Source organism: Haematobia irritans, chromosome 5 (genome assembly GCF_050003625.1).
Source record: "Haematobia irritans isolate KBUSLIRL chromosome 5, ASM5000362v1, whole genome shotgun sequence".
NCBI classification, from domain to species: domain Eukaryota; kingdom Metazoa; phylum Arthropoda; class Insecta; order Diptera; family Muscidae; genus Haematobia; species Haematobia irritans.
The window spans coordinates 125,452,708-125,474,747 of record NC_134401.1 but is presented as its reverse complement, the minus strand read 5'-3'; positions in this window follow the sequence as shown (position 1 = coordinate 125,474,747).

The window sequence follows — 22,040 nt, the reverse complement described above, 5'->3', positions numbered from 1 at the left end:
GACCATATACTAACACCACGTTCCTAATTTGAACCGGATCGGATGAATTTTGCTCCTCCAAGAGGCTCCGGAGGTCAAATTTGGAGAACGTTTTATATGGGGGCTATATATAATTATAGACCGATATGGACCAATTCTGGCACGGTTATTAAAAATCATATACTAACACCACGTTCCAAATTACAACCGGATTGGATGAAATTTGCTTCTCTTGGAGACTTCGCAAGCCAAATCTGGGTATCGGTTTATATGGGGGCTATGTATAATTATGAACCGATGTGGACCAATTTTTGTATGGTTGTTAGAGACCATATACCAATACCATGTACCAAATTTCAGGCGGATCGGATGAAATTTGCTTCTCTTTGATGCTCCGCAACCCAAATCTGGGGATCGGTTTATATGGGGGCTATATATAATTAAGGACCGATGTGGACCAATTTTTGCACGATTGTTAGAGACCATATACCAACACCATGTACCAAATTTCAGGCGGATCGGATGAAATTTGCTTCTCTTTGATGCTCCGCAACCCAAATCTGGGGATCGGTTTATATGGGGGCTATATATAATTAAGGACCGATGTGGACCAATTTTTGCACGATTGTTAGAGACCATATACCAACACCATGTACCAAATTTCAGCCGGATCGGATGAAATATGCTTCTCTTAGAGGCTCCACAAGCCAAATCTGGGGATCGGTTTATATGGGGGCTATATATAATTATGGACCGATGTGGACCAATTTTTGCATGGTTGTTAGAGACCATATACCAACACCATGTACCAAATTTCAGCCGGATCGGATGAAACTTGCTTCTCTTTTAGGCTCCGCAAGCCAAATCTGGGGATCGGTTTATATGGGGGCTATATATAATTATGGACCGATGTGAACCAATTTTTGCATGGTTGTTAGAGACCATATACCAACACCATATACCAAATTTCAGCCTGATCGGATGAAATTTGCTTCTCTTTTAGGCTCCGCAAGCCAAATCTGGGGATCGGTTTATATGGGGGCTATATATAATTATGGACCGATGTGAACCAATTTTTGCATGGTTGTTAGAGACCATATACCAACACCATATACCAAATTTCATCGGTCCATAATTATATATAGACCCCATATAAACCGATCTCCAGATTTGGCTTGCGAAGCCTCAAAAAGAAGCAAATTTCATCCGATCCGCCTGAAATTTAGTACATGATATTGGTATATGGTCTCTAACAACCATGCAAAAATTGGTCCACATCGGTTCATAATTATATATAGCCCCCATATAAACCGATCCCCAGATTTGGCTTGCGAAGTCTCCAAGAGAAGCAAATTTCATCCAATCCGGTTGTAATTTGGAACATGGTGTTAGTATATGATCTTTAACAACCGTGCCAGAATTGGTCCATATCGGTCCATAATTATATATAGCCCCCATATAAAACGTTCTCCAGATTTGACCTCCGGAGCCTCTTGGAGGAGCAAAATTCATCCGATCCGATTCAAATTAGGAACGTGGTGTTAGTAAAGGGTGATTCTTTTGAGGTTAGGATTTTCATGCATTAGTATTTGACAGATCACGTGGGATTTCAGACATGGTGTCAAAGAGAAAGATGCTCAGTATGCTTTGACATTTCATCATGAATAGACTTACTAACGAGCAACGCTTGCAAATCATTGAATTTTATTACCAAAATCAGTGTTCGGTTCGAAATGTGTTTCGCTTTTTTATCGACAAATTTTGTTCAGCGATAAGGCTCATTTCTGGTTGAATGGCTACGTAAATAAGCAAAATTGCCGCATTTGGAGTGAAGAGCAACCAGAAGCCGTTCAAGAACTGCCCATGCATCCCGAAAAATGCACTGTTTGGTGTGGTTTGTACGCTGGTGGAATCATTGGACCGTATTTTTTCAAAGATGCTGTTGGACGCAACGTTACGGTGAATGGCGATCGCTATCGTTCGATGCTAACAAACTTTTTGTTGCCAAAAATGGAAGAACTGAACTTGGTTGACATGTGGTTTCAACAAGATGGCGCTACATGCCACACAGCTCGCGATTCTATGGCCATTTTGAGGGAAAACTTCGGAGAACAATTCATCTCAAGAAATGGACCGGTAAGTTGGCCACCAAGATCATGCGATTTGACGCCTTTAGACTATTTTTTGTGGGGCTACGTCAAGTCTAAAGTCTACAGAAATAAGCCAGCAACTATTCCAGCTTTGGAAGACAACATTTCCGAAGAAATTCGGGCTATTCCGGCCGAAATGCTCGAAAAAGTTGCCCAAAATTGGACTTTCCGAATGGACCACCTAAGACGCAGCCGCGGTCAACATTTAAATGAAATTATCTTCAAAAAGTAAATGTCATGGACCAATCTAACGTTTCAAATAAAGAACCGATGAGATTTTGCAAATTTTATGCGTTTTTTAAAAAAAAAAGTTATCAAGCTCTTAACAAATCACCCTTTATATGGTCGCTAACAACCATACCAAAATGGTTGCCACTAGAGCCAAAAATAATCTACCAAAATTTTATTTGTATAGAAAATTTTGTCAAAAATTTTATTTCTATAGAAAATTTTGTCAAAATTTTATTTCTAGAGAAAATTTTGTTAACATTTTATTCGGTTCATCATAAAATTTTCATCATTGTCAAAATTTTATTTCTATAGAAAATTTTGTTCAAATTTTATTCGGTTCATAATCATGGTTGCCACTCGAGCCAAAAATAATCTACCAAGATTTTATTTCTATAGAATATTTTGTCAAAAGTTTATTTCTATAGAAAATTTTGTTAAAATTTTAGTTCTGTAGAAATGTTTGTCAACATTTTCTTTCCATAGAAAATTTTGTCAAAATTTTTATTTCTATAGAAAATTTTGTTAAAATTTTATTTCTGTAGAAGATTTTGTCAAAATTTTATGTCTACTTTGTCAAACTGAATTATATACGTATTGGATCGATCTTTTTTGATTTAATATATACCACGTATGAACTTACATACAATTTAGAAGATGGTGTTAGGAGGTTTTAAGATACCTTGCCATCGGCAAAAGTTACCGCAACTTAAGTAATTCGATTGTGGATGGCAGTGTATAGAAGAAGTTTCTACTCAATCCATGATGGAGGGTACATAAGCTTCGGCTTGGCCGAACTTACGGCCGTATATACTTGTTTTTTTTTTGATTTTTAATTAAACCAAACAATATGTCTTTTGAGGATACAAGCATATTATTATGGTAATAAACGTTTTAGCTATCCCTTCAATGGGATCTCTAAACCAATAAAATCTCTATGTGTCAACTGTACTTCATCAAATGTCTTGGGAAAAGCAGTCAGTCTTCCATTGAAGAAGCTATAAAAGCCATTCACAAACTAACATTTAATATTCGTCGTTGGCATTTGGATTTTCTTAGACTATGAACTCTCCTACTGCACAACTGTGGCGACAAAGACAATCCTTCCTATGCGCTCTGGCTACAATCTGAAATCATATCAAGCAAACGCTTGATTAACTCTATTCGGACCATTTAACAAATAAGCCATAAAAATCAAAATATTTTCATTTGGCTAATAGTGCCATTTTCCACTGGTCCAGAGAAACGCAAAGCACCATCTATAGGCGGTTATCCACGAGTGAGCAAGAGAAGAGGAAATTATTGCTTAGGTCTGGAGGTCGTCACCCAGTGAGAGTGCAAACATTCAATAAAAATCATGTCGGTCATAAAATTTCAACACAACGACCCACAACCATTTTGAAAATCTTTTCAGAGTTTGTATGAGATCTTGGGTGGCGGTGTAGTAAGGCAACTAAACAGCAACAACGTTTATTTGCAAAATAATACAAAAAGGATATTTGAATATGTTTAGAGTGGGTATGGGTGTGTGTTGCGAAAGTGGGTCCTTATTGTTTTCTTCTTCTCTCTAGTACTCAAGAATAAAAGGGTCTCTCATTTATTATATTTCCAAGGGACGCCCTTTTCCCTAGATGATATAGCATGGAATGAGGGTTATTTTGTTATGTTTTCATCTTAACACGTCTTAGCAAAACATGTCACCTTTTGTTGTTTTTATGTTTTCAATTAAATTAAAATTTCAAATTAACATTTTTATTTTGCAACACTACTACATCGGAACACAACGACTAATTTCGATGGTAACAGTCGATAGGAAGTGAATTGGGATTGGAAAAAAAATTAGGTGTTTGTGACTTTCACACTGAAAAAACAAGTAAGGAAAGTCTAAAGTCGGGCGGGGCTGACTATATTATTTGTAGATCTAAATTTTCGATACCATATCACATCCGTATGTTGGGGGCTATATATAAATGTTTGTCCCAAATACATACATTTAAATATCACTCGATCTGGACAGAATTTGATAGACTTCTACAAAATCTGTAGACTCAAAATTTAAGTCGGCTAATGCACCAGGGTGGAACACAATGTTAGTAAAAAAATATGGGAAACATTTAATTCTGAAGCAATTTTAAGGAAACTTCGCAAAAATTTATTTATGATTTATCGCTCGATATATATGTATTAGAAGTTTAGGAAAATTAGAGTCATTTTTACAACTTTTCGACTAAGCAGTGGCGAGTTTACAAGGAAAATGTTGATATTTTGACCATTTTTGTTGAAATCTGAAAAACATATATATGGGAGCTATATCTAAATCTGAACCCATTTCAACCAAATTTGGCACGCACAGCTACAATGCTAATTCTACTCCCTGTGCAAAATTTCAACTAAATCGGAGTTAAAAATTGGCCTTTGTGGTCATATGAGTGTAAATCGGGCGAAAGCTATATATGGGAGATATATCTAAATCTGAACCAATTTCAACCACATTTGGCACGCATAGCTACAATGCTAATTCTACTCCCTATGCAAAATTTCAACTAAATCGGAGTTAAAAATTTGCCTCTGTGGTCATATGAGTGAAAATCGGGCGAAAGCTATATATGGGAGATATATCTAAATCTGAACCGATTTCAACCAAATTTGGCACGCATAGCTACAATGCTAATTCTACTCCCTGTGCAAAATTTCAACTAAATCGCAGTAAAAAATTGTCCTCTGTGGTCATATGAGTTTAAATCGGGCGAAAGCTATATATGGGAGTATATCTAAATCTGAACCGATTTCAATAAAATTTGGCACACTTGACAACACTACTAATTGTACTCCTAGTGCAAAATTTCAACCAATTTGGGGTAAAACTCTGGCTTCTGGGACCGTATTAGTCCATATCGGGCGAAAGATATATATGGGAGCTATTTCTAAATCTGAACCGATTTCAATCAAATTTGGCACACTTGACTATAGTACTAATTGTTCTTCTTATGCAAAATTTTAAGCAAATTAGGGTAAAACTCTGGCATCTGGGGCCATATAAGTCCATATCGGGCGAAATATATATATGGGAGCTATATCTAAATCTGGACCGATTTCTTCCAAAATCAATAGGGTTCTGTTCTGAGCTAAAACACATACTTGTGCCAAATTTGAAGTCGATTGGACTAAAACTGCGACCTAGATTTTGATTACAAAATGTGTTCACGGACAGACGGACATGGCTACCCAGCAAAAACTAGGTAACCACATCTCATTACAATTGACATTACCAGGAGTAAAGCTGTCATTACACGTTGCATTACATTGCGGCGAGTTATAATGACTAACTTGTAATGACAAAAATAAATACTTCTCGGTAATTTTCGAATTGTTATTCTCAAATTTTTAGGCAGTTGTAGTTAATATAATTATTCACATAATCGAGCACTTACATAAAAAATCAAAAAGAATATGTAATGTAACGGTAATTCTGAAGATTTTTCCGTTAGGAATTTTTTATCACAAATATTTCATAATAATTGTGTTAATGACATTATCATATTATGCTTTAAATAAATGCTTTCTTATACCTCATTCACATTACACTTCCAAAATGCGTTTAAACTAAATTTCAAATGTCATTTGCCTTATAAAAAAGAGACTTAAAATCCACTTTTAGTAGATTTCGAACCTTATGTGAATTGGCTATTGGATATATTGTATCGTAATTCACGAATCCAACTACCTTAAACAACCTATATTTATTTCTATTTTAAGTGTGAAATTAATTTGAGTGTAATCTTATTTAGATTATTTATTAGAATTTTTGTTTATTTATACAATATTCGTTTCTATTCAAGTAGTTCTCCTATTACAGCACCACTCGCCATATTTTGATCCATTGTAATCGGCGATAGAAATCAATATTTTCGAGATTTGGTTGCCTGAGACAATAAGTGGCTATTTTGCAAGTTTTGGTGTATCTACGAATAAGTCATTACATATTAGGTGATTATATGCTTTAAATGCACTACTTATTTTATGGCCGAAAGTATGCCTGGGAAGAAGTACTTCCCTCCTAGGACATGCGTATGTAAATGTAATCCGAAGCGATGCCAATTAATAAGTGGTTATTAATTTTTAAATAGGCTTACCTACAAGATTACCGGGTAATGAGAGTTTTTGCTGGGTATATCGCTTCAGGAGCCCACCATTTTTTGCCAAAGACACCATGTGTCTATCTCGTCTCCTTCTGGGTGTTGCAAACATATGCACTAACTTATAATACCCTGTTCCACAGTGTGGCGCAGGGTATAAATATTGTCGTGAGGTCAAAGATTTCATGTCTTTAAAATACGAATGCAAATTTTTCTTAGCATAGAAGACGCATTTCTCTAATATAAAGCGTTTTTCCTTGTCCAAAAGTCGATAAGATTTTCAATGAACTCGTATCGTCCTTATATTTAAGTGATTTGACTTCAAAATGGGTAAACTAACATGAAAGAAAAAATTGTTGGGCTAAGGTCAACTTGACTTTAATAATTCAGAAAAATTCTTTAAAATTAATGAAATTGTCTTTAAATTTGTTTTAGTTTTGCATCTTGATTACAAAGCTAAAAATCGTTCACATAAAGGACATGTTTTTTAACATTTTATTTTAAAGAGGTTTTTTACTTGAAACATAGCATAATTTCTACTGGAAGTCGAGTCTGAATTTGGAAAATAAAGTTGTCGTTAACTCGTTTTTAAAAGACTTTGATTGCATACGAAGAAAAAAAGCTGAAAAACGAAAAATTAAAATTTGCTTCCTAGAAGCAAGTACACAAAACCCAAATTTAAAAGAGAATTGTGTCTTAAAAGTATCCTTACTTGTATTCTCCGCTTCTTTGGCTCGGAATCAATACCAAAATTTTTAAAGACAAAATCTTTGGAACCGGGCATGTTTTTTTTTAATGCAATCACAAAATTTCTTTAATTTCTTTCCTGGTAAAAGTAGCTATTATGGATGCAGGTTGGATGACAAATGCTACATATCGGGATCGTTTAGGTATAGCCCCCATGTAAACGACCCTGAGATTTGTCTTTTGGGGCTTCTTGGAGGAGCTCATCCGGTTTAAATTTTGTACGTGATGTTAAACTATGCCTTCTAACAACCATGCAAAATTTTGTCAATATCGGTTCATTATTAAGTCTCCATAAAAACCGATCCCCAGGTTTGACTTTCAGAATATCTAAGAGGAGCAAATTTTATCCAATCGGGTTGAAATTAGGTATCTCAGTTATTAGGTATATCAGTTTATGATTACCCAGCAAAAAAAAAAGGTGCAAAATTGCCGTTTGCGGCAATCAACAGCCGATGCACTGAATTTGCATCACTTCTTACGCTGTGATCCGAATTCAATGTTTTGGATATGAATTAAAAAATGTTGTGATATTTTGCCAAATAAATAATTTTTAAATAATAATGTACCAAAATTGGGAGAAAATTTTACCAAAAAACTACCAAACGAAAAAATCTTATATTGTCAAAATTTTATTTTTGTAGAAAATTTTGTAAAAATTTTATTTCTATAAAAAATTTTGTCAAAATTTTATTTCTATAAAAAATTTTGTAAAAAAATTTTTTTTTTGAAAATTTTGTAAAAATTTTATTTTTATAAAAAATTTTGTCAAAATTTTATTTCTTTAGAAAATTTCGTCAAAATGTAATTTCTATAGAAAATTTTGTCAAAATGTAATTTCTATAGAAAATTTTGTCAAAATGTTATTTCAATAAAAAATTTTATTTCTATAGAAAATTTTGTCAAAATGTAATTTCTATAGAAAATTTTGTCAAAATTTTATTTCTATAGAAAATTATGTCAAAATTTTATTTCTATAGAAAATTTTGTCAAATTTTTATTTCTATAGAAAATTTTGTCAAAATTTTATTTCTATAAAAAATTTTGTCAAAATTTTATTTCTATAGAAAATTTTGTCAAAATTTTATTTCTATAAAAAATTTTGTAAAAAAATTTTTTTTTTAGAAAATTTTGTAAAAATTTTATTTTTATAAAAAATTTTGTCAAAATTTTATTTCTTTAGAAAATTTCGTCAAAATGTAATTTCTATAGAAAATTTTGTCAAAATGTAATTTCTATAGAAAATTTTGTCAAAATGTTATTTCAATAAAAAATTTTATTTCTATAGAAAATTTTGTCAAAATGTAATTTCTATAGAAAATTTTGTCAAAATTTTATTTCTATAGAAAATTATGTCAAAATTTTATTTCTATAGAAAATTTTGTCAAATTTTTATTTCTATAGAAAATTTTGTCAAAATTTTATTTCTATAAAAAATTTTGTCAAAATTTTATTTCTATAGCAAATTTTGTCAAAATTTTATTTCTATAGAAAATTTTGTCAAAAATTTATTTCTATAGAAAATTTTGTCAAAATTTTATTTCTATAGAAAATTTTGTCAAAATTTTATTTCTCTAGAAAATTTTGTCAAAATGTTATTTCTATAGAAAATTTCGTCAAAATGTTATTTCTATAGAAAATTTTGTCAAAATTTTATTTCTATAGAAAATTTTGTCAAAATTTTATTTCTATAGAAAATTTTGTCAAAATTTTATTTCTATAGAAAATTTTGTCAAAATTTTATTTGTATAAAAAATTTTGTCAAAATTTTATTTGTATAAAAAATTTTGTCAAAATTTTATTTGTATAAAAAATTTTGTCAAAATTTTATTTCTATGGAAAATTTTGTCAAAATTTTATTTCTATGGAAAATTTTGTCAAAATTTTATTTCTATAGAAAATTTTGTCAAAAAAAAACAACAATAACGATTGAAGAGAAGCCAACAATAACAAACAAAACGAATGAAGATAGAGGAAGCACGCTCAAAAACAAACCCAGCCAAATACATTCAAATCGATGATTTGAGTTTGGCAAAGGAAAAGAGATATGCTGGCAAATTTGTTTAGGCAGTAGCCGACTATCAAACCCTTTTTCGGGAGGTTCAAGTGTAGTTCACGTTGGGTTGAGTGAATTACCCGAATTTATTCTGATAATTGGTTGATAGTTTTGCTGCAAGTAGAGGATGCTGATGAGGAATGTGGTAATTCCGAAACAGCTGTACATCCAACCATCTTGCAGTCTATAGGGCTTTGCCCAAATAAATTTGACAAGCATACTTTTCCTCTGTTGGTTAAGCTACACTTGTAGTTTAGTCAATGCATGGCTTTAAGCTGAGATAAAAAAAAAACAACAATAAAAATTTTATTTCTATAAAAAATTTTGTCAAAATTTTATTTCTATAGAAAATTTTGTCAAAACTCTATTTCTATAGAAACATTTGTAAAAATTCTATTTCTATAAAAAATTTGTCAAAATTCTATTTCTATAGAAAATTTTGTCAAAATTGTATTTCTATAGAAAATTTTGTCAAAATTCAATTTCTATAGAAAATTTCGTCAAAATTTTATTTCTATAGAAAATTTTGTAAAAATTCTATTTCTATAGAAAATTTTGTCAAAATTTTATTTCTATAGAAAATTTTGTCAAAATTTTATTTCTATAGAAAATTTTGTCAAAATTTTATTTCTATAGAAAATTTTGTCAAAATTTTATTTCTATAGAAAATTTTCTCCATAAAAATTTGTTCTTTAGAAAATGTTGTCAAAATTGTATTTGCAATTTAAATTTATAAAGTACCTCTTAACAAAATCTACCTAATCATCAAGAATTCTACGAATCTACCAAAGAGTAAAAAATCTACCATTTTTGGTAGAATTCTACCAACAGTGGCAACCGTGATTCCAATGCTTGTTTGAAACTTTTGACCTGAAATATTTTCAAAAATTCGTATTTTTTCTAAAATGGATTTAGCATTTTTTCTTATTTTAACCAGATTTTATTTCTGGAGCCTGTTGGAGGAGACATCACTAAGTCAGCTCAGAATTCCATTAAAACCAAGAATATATATAATTTATAGGGTCTGGCACCAATATTTCGATGTGCTACAAGAGGAGTGACAAAGCTAGTATATCATTTTCATGGTAGAGGGCTAAACAATCGAAAATTTGGTTGGAATTGAGTATAGTCAAGTGGGTGGTGGGGCTAAGGCTCCTCAAGACTTAACTCTCCACAAATAGCATATTTAGGCCGTTGATCAATCGTTTTTCGTATAGCCTGATGACCCACATATAGTAGAGGATACATAAAATATAGTCAAACCCAACACAACCCCGTTCTTATGTGATTTTTGTGCTGATCACATTTCCCAACTCAAGGAAAAAGGGCATCAACAATATACACATTATTTTTCCCCATGATAGCCATCCCCACTCAAGTACCAAAGGCTATACACATTTGTACATTCAAGATTGGTTTTTGTGTCTGTAAGTTTCCATACTTCTTAGGAGAAGATTCGTGGAATATTATTAACAAAGTTTATTGTAATAACGTTGAGGCTATTCGGGATTTTCTTCATTGGCGGGACCCTTGTGCAACATATGGCTCGCAAACATTAACAATTGTCATCACCGGGACATGAACGAAACAGGCAATATTTGAGAATACAATTCTTTTCCATTTCACAGAATTCGTATCTGATTTGCATAATTATTATTGGTCTTTACAGTTGTCGTGTCGTAGTGTGAAATTGATGTGGTTGGAATGAATTTTTGTTTTGGAAGGCAACAAAGATTTTTGATAAATAATCGTTTTTGTTGTTTGGTTTATATTAAAATTTTAACATTTTAACACAATATGTCGGAGGATTATTGCATATTTTGAGGTTAGTCAATAGATGGAGAGGTGGTATTATTGAAAATGAAATTTGTAAAAATGTTCTTAATACTCTTTGGGTTAAGACAAGAGAAGGAGACAAGGCTTTGGCTAGACGACCGGTCATATCCCCCAACGGACATATGACCCAAAATGGTTTTGCCTTAGGGCGGTCAAATTGGATTGGATATTGAGACCCTCGTCGTCGTCTTAAGCCCTTAAAAGTTTGGGTGTTACGACCACGGATGCCACTCGAGCCAAAAATAATCTACTAAAATTTTAAGAAAATTTTCCCAAAAAAATTTAGTTTGCAGATTTTTATCAAATTTTTGTAGTTATTATGAAGAAACGTTTTCTTCGAATGAAATTATATATTAGTTTATTTTAGAGGGGTTTTTATTATTTTATGATCACTCCAAATAGCGAAAATTTATTTGGGTATACTATAAATGTGTCGTGTGGATGTGTAAATATTTTCAGCTTGCATCGAGGGAAAATCGCTACTTCTACAAAATATGAGAACTTACCCATAATGAACTTTGATAGTATGACCTAAAACGAGAATTAGAGTTTTTAAAGATGTTGGCTTAATATTGATCGGGAATTTAGTCAAAATTTAAGTTTTATGGAACATTTTGTCAAAATATATATAGAAGTTTTTATCACAATTTTTTTTGTATAGAAAATTTAGTCAACATTTTACTTGTATAGAAAATTAGTCAAAAATTTATTTCTGTAGAATATTTTGCCAATATTTTATTTCTATAAAAAAAAATTTTGAATTTTTTTTTTCAATGGAATTGTTTATCAAAATTTTATTTCTAGGAAAAATGTTTTCAAAATTATATTCTTATAGGGAATTTTGTCAACATTTTATTTTCATACCAATTTGTTAAGATTATATTCCCATAGAAAATATATAGGGAAAATTGCTACTTCTACAAAAAGGGAGAACTTACCTACTATCGATTTTGGATGGAAGATGTTGACTTAATATTGATAGAAAATTTAGTTAAAGTATTATTTTTACATAAAATTTGGAAAAATTTTATTACTTTTATCAAATTTTTATTCGTAAAATATGTTTTTCACAATTTTATTTGTATAAAAATTTAGCCAAAATTTTATTTCTGTAGAAAATTTAGTCAAAATGTTACTTTCTGTCTAAAATCTTTTTCAAAATCTTATTCCTATAGGAAATTTTGCCAAAAATTTTTTTCTATAGAAAATGTTGTCAAATTTTATTTCTATAGAAAATTTTGTCATAATTTTACTTCTACGGAAAATTTTGTCAAAATTTTTTTTCTACAGACAATTTTGTCAAAATTTTATTTGTATAGGAAATTTTGTCAAAATTTTATTTCTATAGAAAAATTTGGCATAATTTTATTTCTAGGGAAAATTGTGTCAAAATTTTATTTCTATAGAAAAATTTGGCATAATTTTATTTCTAGGGAAATTTTTTTCAAAATTTTATTTCTACAGAAAATTTTGTCAATATTTTATTTCTATAAAAAATTTTGTCAATATGTTATTTCTATAGAAAATTTTGTCAAAATTTTATTTCTATAGAAAAATTTGTCAACATTTTATTTCTAGGGAAAATTTTGTCAAACTTTTATTTCTACAGAAAATTTTGTCATAATTTTACTTCTAGGGAAAATTTTGTCAAATTTTTTTTTCTACAGACAATTTTGTCAAAATTTTATTTCCAAGGAAAATTTTGTCAAAATTTTATTTCTATAGAAAATTAGGAAAATATATAGGGAAAATTGCTACTTCTGCCAAAAGGGATAACTTATCCACAACGGACTTTGATAGTACAGTGCACTCGCGTTAACGTGAACACCACTTAACGAGAACTCCGCATAACGTGAACGCGGTGTTTCTTACACTAACTACTCCACAAAGCTGAAAAACATGAAATTTAACATTAAAGACAGATTCACAATGACAAACACCTACGGATGTTTTTAGTGAACTATGCCCATGTTCCCAAATCCACTTCCAGGTGAATGTGAATCAATTCCACGATTTTCGTGTCCTACAATCCACTTGCAAAAGTCTTGGTGAAAGTTGAGTTATGTCCAAGATGGGTGTATTTCCGGCTAAAAAAAGTACTCGCGTAAAAAATTTGAAATGTTTTATATTTAATACATGAATTTTATTAAAACTGCGTCATTTTTAATTAAAAAGATAATAAATTAAAATAAGTCTATTGATTCTACTTATTTTGATTTCCGCCTTAGTGAATTTTTGGGTGATTTGTGCAACCCAGCTGCTTACAGAAAAGTTCAAAAAGAACGTGGAATTAAGAACACCAAATTTTCACGTTCGTGGACTTGACGTGGATAGTGGAAATGGAATTGAAGTGGATATCCGAACATGGGTGCTAGTTTGGCTTTTTTTCGTGCATTTTAATTATTAATTTATATTGCGTTATAATTCCATACCCACTGATATTTTTCCCGATCACTTTATTTTTAATTTTTTTTTCATGAAATTAAATTATGTTTTTAATATTACTCATAACAAAAATAAAATAATATCACGCTAGAACGTGTAATTCTCCCGAATATGGCTGTGTTTTCATCTGAAATTCGCTGAAGTTCGCTAACGTGAACATTTTCGCTAACATGAACTCTCTTGGTTTTAATTAGATCACGTTACCGCGAGTGCACTGTATGACCAAAAACGAGAATTAAAATTTTATTTGTAGAGAAAATGTTGTCAATATTATATTCCTAGGGAAAATTTTGCCAAAAATTTATTTCTATAGAAAATTCTGTCACAATGTTATTTCTATTAGAAATTTAGTCAAAATTTTATTTCTATAGAAAATTTTGAAAATTTTTTTGTTAGATTTTTTTTCAAAAATTTCATTTTTGGTAGAATTCTACCAACTGTGGCAACCGTGGTTATGACCCTTTATTCAATAAATAAAATTTTCTTTCAATATTTAAAGAATACTAGATACTATTACAATTTTCATACGAGCTTATTGGAATTGAAGATGAAGGAATTTGTGTTACTAAGTTATAGAAAACACTAGACTGGCTATTTATATTTCATCGCTGGCTAATACGAATTTCCATAGCGGATTTCCACATTTGACATTTTGTGCGTCTAGACACCGCAAATTTAATTCGAAATTTAAGATCTATCGTGTTTACTTATTGATCTTCAAGAAGGCGCAATTTTATCCGATTTGCCTTATTTAGTTTGTGAAATAGAGCGTATTTTGTGAAGCAAGATTGTTATTGTGAAAAAAATGGAAAAAAGGAATTTCGTGTTTTGATAAAATACCCTTTTCTGAAGGGAAAAAATACGGTGGAAGCAAAATATTGACTTGAGTTTCCGGACCCTGCACCAGGGAAATCAACAATAATTGATTGGAATGCAAAATTCAAGCGTATTGAAATGAGCACGGAGGACGGTGAACGCAGTGGACGCCCGAAAGAGGTGGTTACCGGCGAAAACATAAAAAAATCCACAAAATGATTTTGAATGACCGTAAAATGAAGTTGATCGAGATAGCAGAGGCCTTAAAGATATCAAAGGAACGTGTTGGTCATATCATTCATCAATATTTGGATATGCGGAAGCTCTGTGCAAAATGGGTGCCACGCGAGCTCATATTTGACCAAAAACAACAACGTGTTGATGATTCTGAGCTGTGTTTGCAGCTGTTAACTCGTAATACACCCGAGTTTTTCCGTCGTTATGTGACAATGGATGAAACATGACTCCATCACTATACTCCTGAGTCCAATCGACAGTCGGCTGAGTGGACAGCGACCGGTGAACCGTCTCCGAAGCGTGGAAAGACTCAAAAGTCCGTTGGCAAAGTAATGGCCTCTTATGAAGAAGAAAAAAGTGTTGTTTCACCAAGACAACGCACCGTACCTCAAGTCATTGAGAACGATGGCAAAAATTCATAAATTGGGCTTCGAATTGCTTCCCCACCCACCGTATTCTCCAGATCTGGCCCCCAGCGACTTTTTCCTATTCTCAGACAAACCCGAAGGAGTACTACCAAAATGGTATCAAAAATGGGAAGATTGTTATAATCGTTGTATCGCTCTTGAAGGGAACTATGTTGAATAATAAAAATTTGGTTTTTTGATCTTTTTAATAAAGTCCCCATATAAAGAGATGTCCCGAATTGACTTCTTTGGCTTGGATCTACAAAGGGTAATGTCGAATTTGGATCTCATATGGCCTCCATCAATAGAAACTTTAAATTTAACTTCGCGAAGCGTACCATTTGGACCGATCTGCTTGGAGAGTATATGTGACCGAATCTACCTGAACGAAGATGGATACGAGGTGGGTATTTAAAATTCGGTCGGGCCGAACTTAAGGCCATATATACTTGTTTATTATAGCTTAGGTCAATATTAGTCGATTCATACCCATAGAAGCATTTCCTCTTATTCACTGTACACTATAAAGTTTTTAGTTTTTAAACTTCTTTAATATATAAATAAATGATTAAAAATAATATACAAATGTTTCAAGTATTCATATAGGAAGATGAAATATCCATCTTCATGAGAGAATCATCACTCCGTTTATATCTATACTAATATAGAAAACCACAAAAGTAATAGATTCTAATTAAATCTGAGTGCAAATAGAATACTTCATCTACTTCAAAGTACGGAAGCATGTTTGGAGAAAATGCTCATGTATATGAATTTAATATCAATGTATCAAATGTCACATTCTACCTTTTCTGAAAAATATCACCATCTTCCAATTGTCTATGGATTACAGATAATAAAATAATATTCCAGGAAATATCATTGCTTTTGCATGTGGTTGTGTAAAACATCGTTTTAGTGGTGTGTAGTTATCACATTGGAGGTATTCCAACCCCCTCCGCACATTTAACATTCTTCCATACCTTATGTTTTGTCTCTTGCCATAGTCTTCGATCTTTGGTTTTGCTTCCATTCAAATACCGGAATGCACATTTAAGGAAATTCACATTTACCATTGGTTCATTGCTTCTCAAATGAAGCGTCAACTAAAGCAGCAGGAGATTTTCTTTCCTCCATTGAATGAATGACACTCTGGGTGGAGTTGAGTGGAGTGCCAGAGATATTTGACATAAACCAATTGCATTTGATGTAATCAAAGTCACATATTGACTAAAATGCAGGAGCTCAAAGTCTAACGAATAGATATAGGGCAGGTGGAAGGGGGTTGCCAGTGTTAAAAACGAGATAAAATGAATTGTACGAATGGGGGATTGGAAAACGATTTCTATTGGAGCTAATGTTTCTTAACAACTTGACATTTAAATATAAAATTCAATTTCGATCAAATACTCAGACATTTAAATGTAACAGAAAATAGTTTACCATACGGGACAGTGGAGAAAAAATATTGTTGAGTTTTAATAAGAAAAAATTCTGGAGTTAATCTGGCAAGAATTTAGAGACGGTTCATGTAGAAATGAAGACAAAAGTCCGATTGGTGACTGATCCATATGTATGTATACTCTTCACTCAAGAAAAAGTTTACTTGGGTCCAAAGATGTTGACCTTCCCGTATGGATTTTGGTATTTATTCCGAGCCAAAAATGCGGTTTATTTTAAATAAAAAAAACTTTTAATGGACATATCTAGCATTACATCAAGGACCAATAAAATGAAAATTACGAAACAGATCTTATTTATCGAATTTTCAAAATAACAATGAAGCTATGCACGTACAAATAAATGTCAGTTTAAAAATCCAAATAATTACAGACACTTCAAGGAAAAAACGAACTTATTTATTCCAAATAAACCAATGATGCAAAAAACCCCCAAATTTAGTTTATATTTGAAGCTTTTTCTTCTTAAGATTATAAACTTTCTTTTAATTAAAATTTCAAAAATTTAAAGAAATTTGTACTTGATATTGTGTAAATTAGGTCAACTTTTTTTTAGTGTAGGTTGGCACTAAAAGATACGAAAGTGTCGATCATCTCATTGCGTTGTCAGACCTTTGAAGACCATAATTCGTGCCAAATATTTTGAATTAAAGCAAATCTAAATTGATTCTAAAATTTTACTTTTGAACAATAAAATTAAAGAAAACAAGTAAGGAAAGTCTAAAGTCGGGCGGGGCCGACTATATTATACCCTGCACCTGCGGGAGCCACCGTGGTGCCTTGCATACACAAGGCCGTGGGTTCGATTCCTGCTACGACCGAACACCAAAAAGTTTTTCAGCGGTGGATTATCCCACCTCAGTAATGCTGGTGACATTTCTGAGGGTATCATAGCTTCTCTAAGTGGTTTCACTGGAATGTGGAACGCCGTTCGGACTCGGCTATAAAAAGGAGGTCCCTTGTCATTGAGCTTAACATGGAATCGGGCAGCACTCAGTGATAAGAGAGAAGTTCACCACTGTGGTATCACAATGGACTGAATAGTATAAGTGAGCCTGATACATCGGGCTGCCAGATAACCTAACCTAACCTACCCTGCACCACTTTGTAGATCTAAATTTTCGATACCATATCACATCCGTTGGGTTCTATATATAAAGGTTTGTCCCAAATACAGACATTTAAATATCACTCGATGTGGACAGAATTTGATAGACTTCTACAAAATCTATAGACTCAAAATTTATGTCGGCTAATGGACTAGGAAACATTTAAATCTGTAGCAATTTTAAGGAAACTTCGCAAAAGTTTATTTATGATTTATCGCTCGATATATATGTATTAGAAGTTTAGGAAAATTAGAGTCATTTTTACAACTTTTCGACTAAGCAGTGGCGATTTTACAAGGAAAATGTTGGTATTTTGGCCATTTTTGTCGAAATCAGAAAAATATATATATGGGAGCTATATCTAAATCTGAACCGATTTCAACCAAATTTGGCACGCATAGCAACAATGCTAATTCTACTCCCTGTGCAACTAAATAGGAGTTAAAAATTGGCCTCTGTGGTCATACGAGTGTAAATAGGGCGAAAGCTATATATGAGAGATATATTTAAATCTGAACCGATTCCAACCAAATTTGGCACGCATACTCCCTGTGCAAAATTTCAACTAAATCGGAGCAAAAAAATTGGCCTCTGTGGTCATATGAGTGTAAATCGGGCGAAAGCTATATATGGGAGCTATATCTAAATCTGAACCGATTTCAACCAAATTTGGCACTCATAGCTAAAATGCTAATTCTACTCCCTGTGCAAAATTTCACCTAATTTGGAGTTAAAAATTGGCCTCTGTGGTCATATGAGTGTAAATCGGGCGAAAGCTATATATGGGAGATATATCTAAATCTGAACCGACTTCAATCAAATTTTGCACACTTAACTGCACTACTAATTGTACTCCTAGTGCAAAATTTCAAACAAATTGGGCCAAAACTCTGGCTTCTAGGACCATATTAGTCCATATCGGGCGAAAGATATATATGGGAGCTATATCTAAATCTGAATCGATTTCAACCAAATTTGGCACGCATAGCTACAATGCTAAATCTACTCCCTGTGCAAAATTTCAACCAAATTGGGCCAAAACTCTGGCTTTTAGGACCATATTAGTCCATATCGGGCGAAAGATATATGGGAGCTATATCTAAATCTGAACCGATTTCAATCAAATTTTGCACACTACTAATTGTACTCCTAGTGCAAAATTTCAACCAAATTCTGCCAAAAATCTGGCTTCTGGGGCCATATAAGTCCATATCGGGCGAAAGATATATATGGGAGCTATAGCTAAATCTGAACCGATTTCAATCAAATTTCGCACACTTCACTATACGACTAATTGTTATGTTTGTAAAGGGTGATTCTTTTGAGGTTAGGATTTTCATGCATTAGTATTTGACAGATCACGTGGGATTTCAGACATGGTGTCAAAGAGAAATATGCTCAGTATGCTTTGACATTTCATCATGAATAGACTTACTAACGAGCCACAACGTCGAATTTTCAGTGAATGGGCCCTAGAAAAGTTGGCAGAAAATCCGCTTTTTTATCGACAAATTTTGTTCAGCGATGAGGCTCATTTCTGGTTGAATGGCTACGTAAATAAGCAAAATTGCCGCATTTGGAGTGAAGAGCAACCAGAAGCCGTTCAAGAACTGCCCATGCATCCCGAAAAATGCACTGTTTGGTGTGGTTTGTACGCTGGTGGAATCATTGGACCGTATTTTTTCAAAGATGCTGTTGGACGCAACGTTACGGTGAATGGCGATCGCTATCGTTCGATGCTAACAAACTTTTTGTTGCCAAAAATGGAAGAACTGAACTTGGTTGACATGTGGTTTCAACAAGATGGCGCAACATGCCACACAGCTCGCGATTCTATGGCCATTTTGAGGGAAAACTTCGGAGAACAATTCATCTCAAGAAATGGACCGGTAAGTTGGCCACCAAGATCATGCGATTTGACGCCTTTAGACTATTTTTTGTGGGGCTACGTCAAGTCTAAAGTCTACAGAAATAAGCCAGCAACTATTCCAGCTTTGGAAGACAACATTTCCGAAGAAATTCGGGCTATTCCGGCCGAAATGCTCGAAAAAGTTGCCCAAAATTGGACTTTCCGAATGGACCACCTAAGACGCAGCCGCGGTCACATTTAAATGAAATTATCTTCAAAAAGTAAATGTCATGGACCAATCTAACGTTTCAAATAAAGAACCGATGAGATTTTGCAAATTTTATGCGTTTTTTTTTTAAAAAAAGTTATCAAGCTCTTAACAAATCACCCTTTACAAAATTTCAAGCAAATCGGTATAAAACTCTGGCTGTTGGGTTCATATTAGTGCATATAGGGCGAAAGATATATATGGGAGCTATATCTAAATCTGAACCGATTTCTTCCAAAATCAATAGGGTTCTATTCTGACCCAAATTAGGAACATGTGCCAAATTTGAAGACGATTGGACTTAAATTGCGACCTAGACTTTGATCACAAAAATGTGTTCACAGACAGACGGACGGACGTACGGACTCAGGGATCCAGCCTGAGCATTATTGCCAAAGACACCATGTGTGTATCTCGTCTCCTTCTGGGTGTTACAAACATATGCACTACTTATAATACCCTGTTCCACAGTGTGGCGCAGGGTATAACAAAGTATATACAGCAGTAAGTTCGGCCGGGTCGAATCTTAAACACCCACCACCATGAATCAAATATAATAGTTTCCTTTGAAAATTTCAGGGAGGTTTGATGACAGGTATTTTCCCAAGCAGATCAGTTCAACCAGTACGCTTCCCGAAGATAAATGTATACACTGAAAAAAAAGCATGCCCGGTTCCAAAGATTTTGTCTTTACTTTAACAATTTTTGTATTGATTCCGAGCCCAAGAAGCGGAGAATTCAAGTAAGGATACTCTCAAGACACACTGAAAAAAATATTGTCGTGAGGCCAAAGATTTCGTGTCCTTAAAATACGAATGCAAATTTTGCTTAGCGTAGAAGACGCATTTCTCCAATATAAAGATTTTTTCCTTGTCCAAAAGTCGATAAACTTTTCAATGAAGTCGTGTTGTCCTTATAATTAAGTGATTGGATTTAAAAATGGGTATCATAACATGAAAGAAAAATTTTTTGGGCTAAAGTCAACTTGACTTTAATAATTCAGAAAAATTCTTTAAAATTTATGAAATTGTCTTTAAATTTGTTGTTGTAAATCGGGAGATCGGTCTAATGGTGGCTATGCCAAAAACGTGAGGGATACACACAATATTCAGCAGGGCCAGTTTATAAGGGGGCTATATCAAAAACGGTACCGATACACAATATATTCGGCACACCTCTTTATGGTTCAACAACACCTCTAGATTTCCAATTTCAGGTACATTGGATAAAAACTATGGGGGCTATATCAAAACATGGACCGATACTCGCCATTTTCAACCCACCTCTTTATGGCCCTAGAATACCATTAGATTTCCAATTTCAAACAAATTGGATAAAAACTACGGATTCTCGAAGCCCAAGAAGTAAAATTCGGGAGATCGGAAGCCATGTGGAAATTTAGTCTAAGCTTGGCTTGGTGAAACTAAATTAACCCAACGAAATGATGTCATTAATATAATATAGCAAAGAGCTTTCATTAAGACAATGAAAATGTTCATTAATAGAAAAATAATTACATTAACGAAATATTTCATAATGTATATGAAATTATTTCGTTGACTCAATTTGTTTGATTCATAAATATAACCAATATTTTTCTGCCAGTGTAGCTACTTAAATAGTGTCAGACCAACAGTTGCCAATAATATATTTAAGCACTTGCCCTAACAATTTGCTTCTATATCACTCCCACTGTGTTTTATGCATATTTGAATGCAAGCATAAAATCGGTACACTCAATGCAAAATGATGTTGTAAACTTGGGCATAGACATATACACGGACATTTACACATACTTACAAGTGCTCATGATACCATAAGTGTATGTGTTAGTAAATTCTATTGAGTGTCATACCACAAGGGATGTTCGTCTCGAATCTAAAGGAAAATATCCAAGAAGAACGGATTTGAGGTAATTCACTTGAGGGCCTTTGTTATTAACCCGGGCTATACTAGCGTGGCCATATGGTCACACACATTAGACCGTCACTAAATCTTCTCGTGTTGATCGCTGATAAACATACTATTGACATTTCAAATTTCGAAAAAAAAATAATTACATCACATTTCGGATTAAAATGAATCTATTTTGACTATAGTTATACCCTACACAAATATCTGACAGTTTATATGCTTTTTTGGAGCCACCGTGATACAATGGTTAACATAGCCGCCTTGCATACAAATGGTTGTGGGTTCAATGGCAGTTTCAACCGAACACCTCATTTTTTCAGCCGTTATTTATCTCCTCTCAATAATGTTAGTGTCATTTCTGACTATGAGGGGTTTTGAACGAAATGAAAGGTAAGAAAGATCTCTA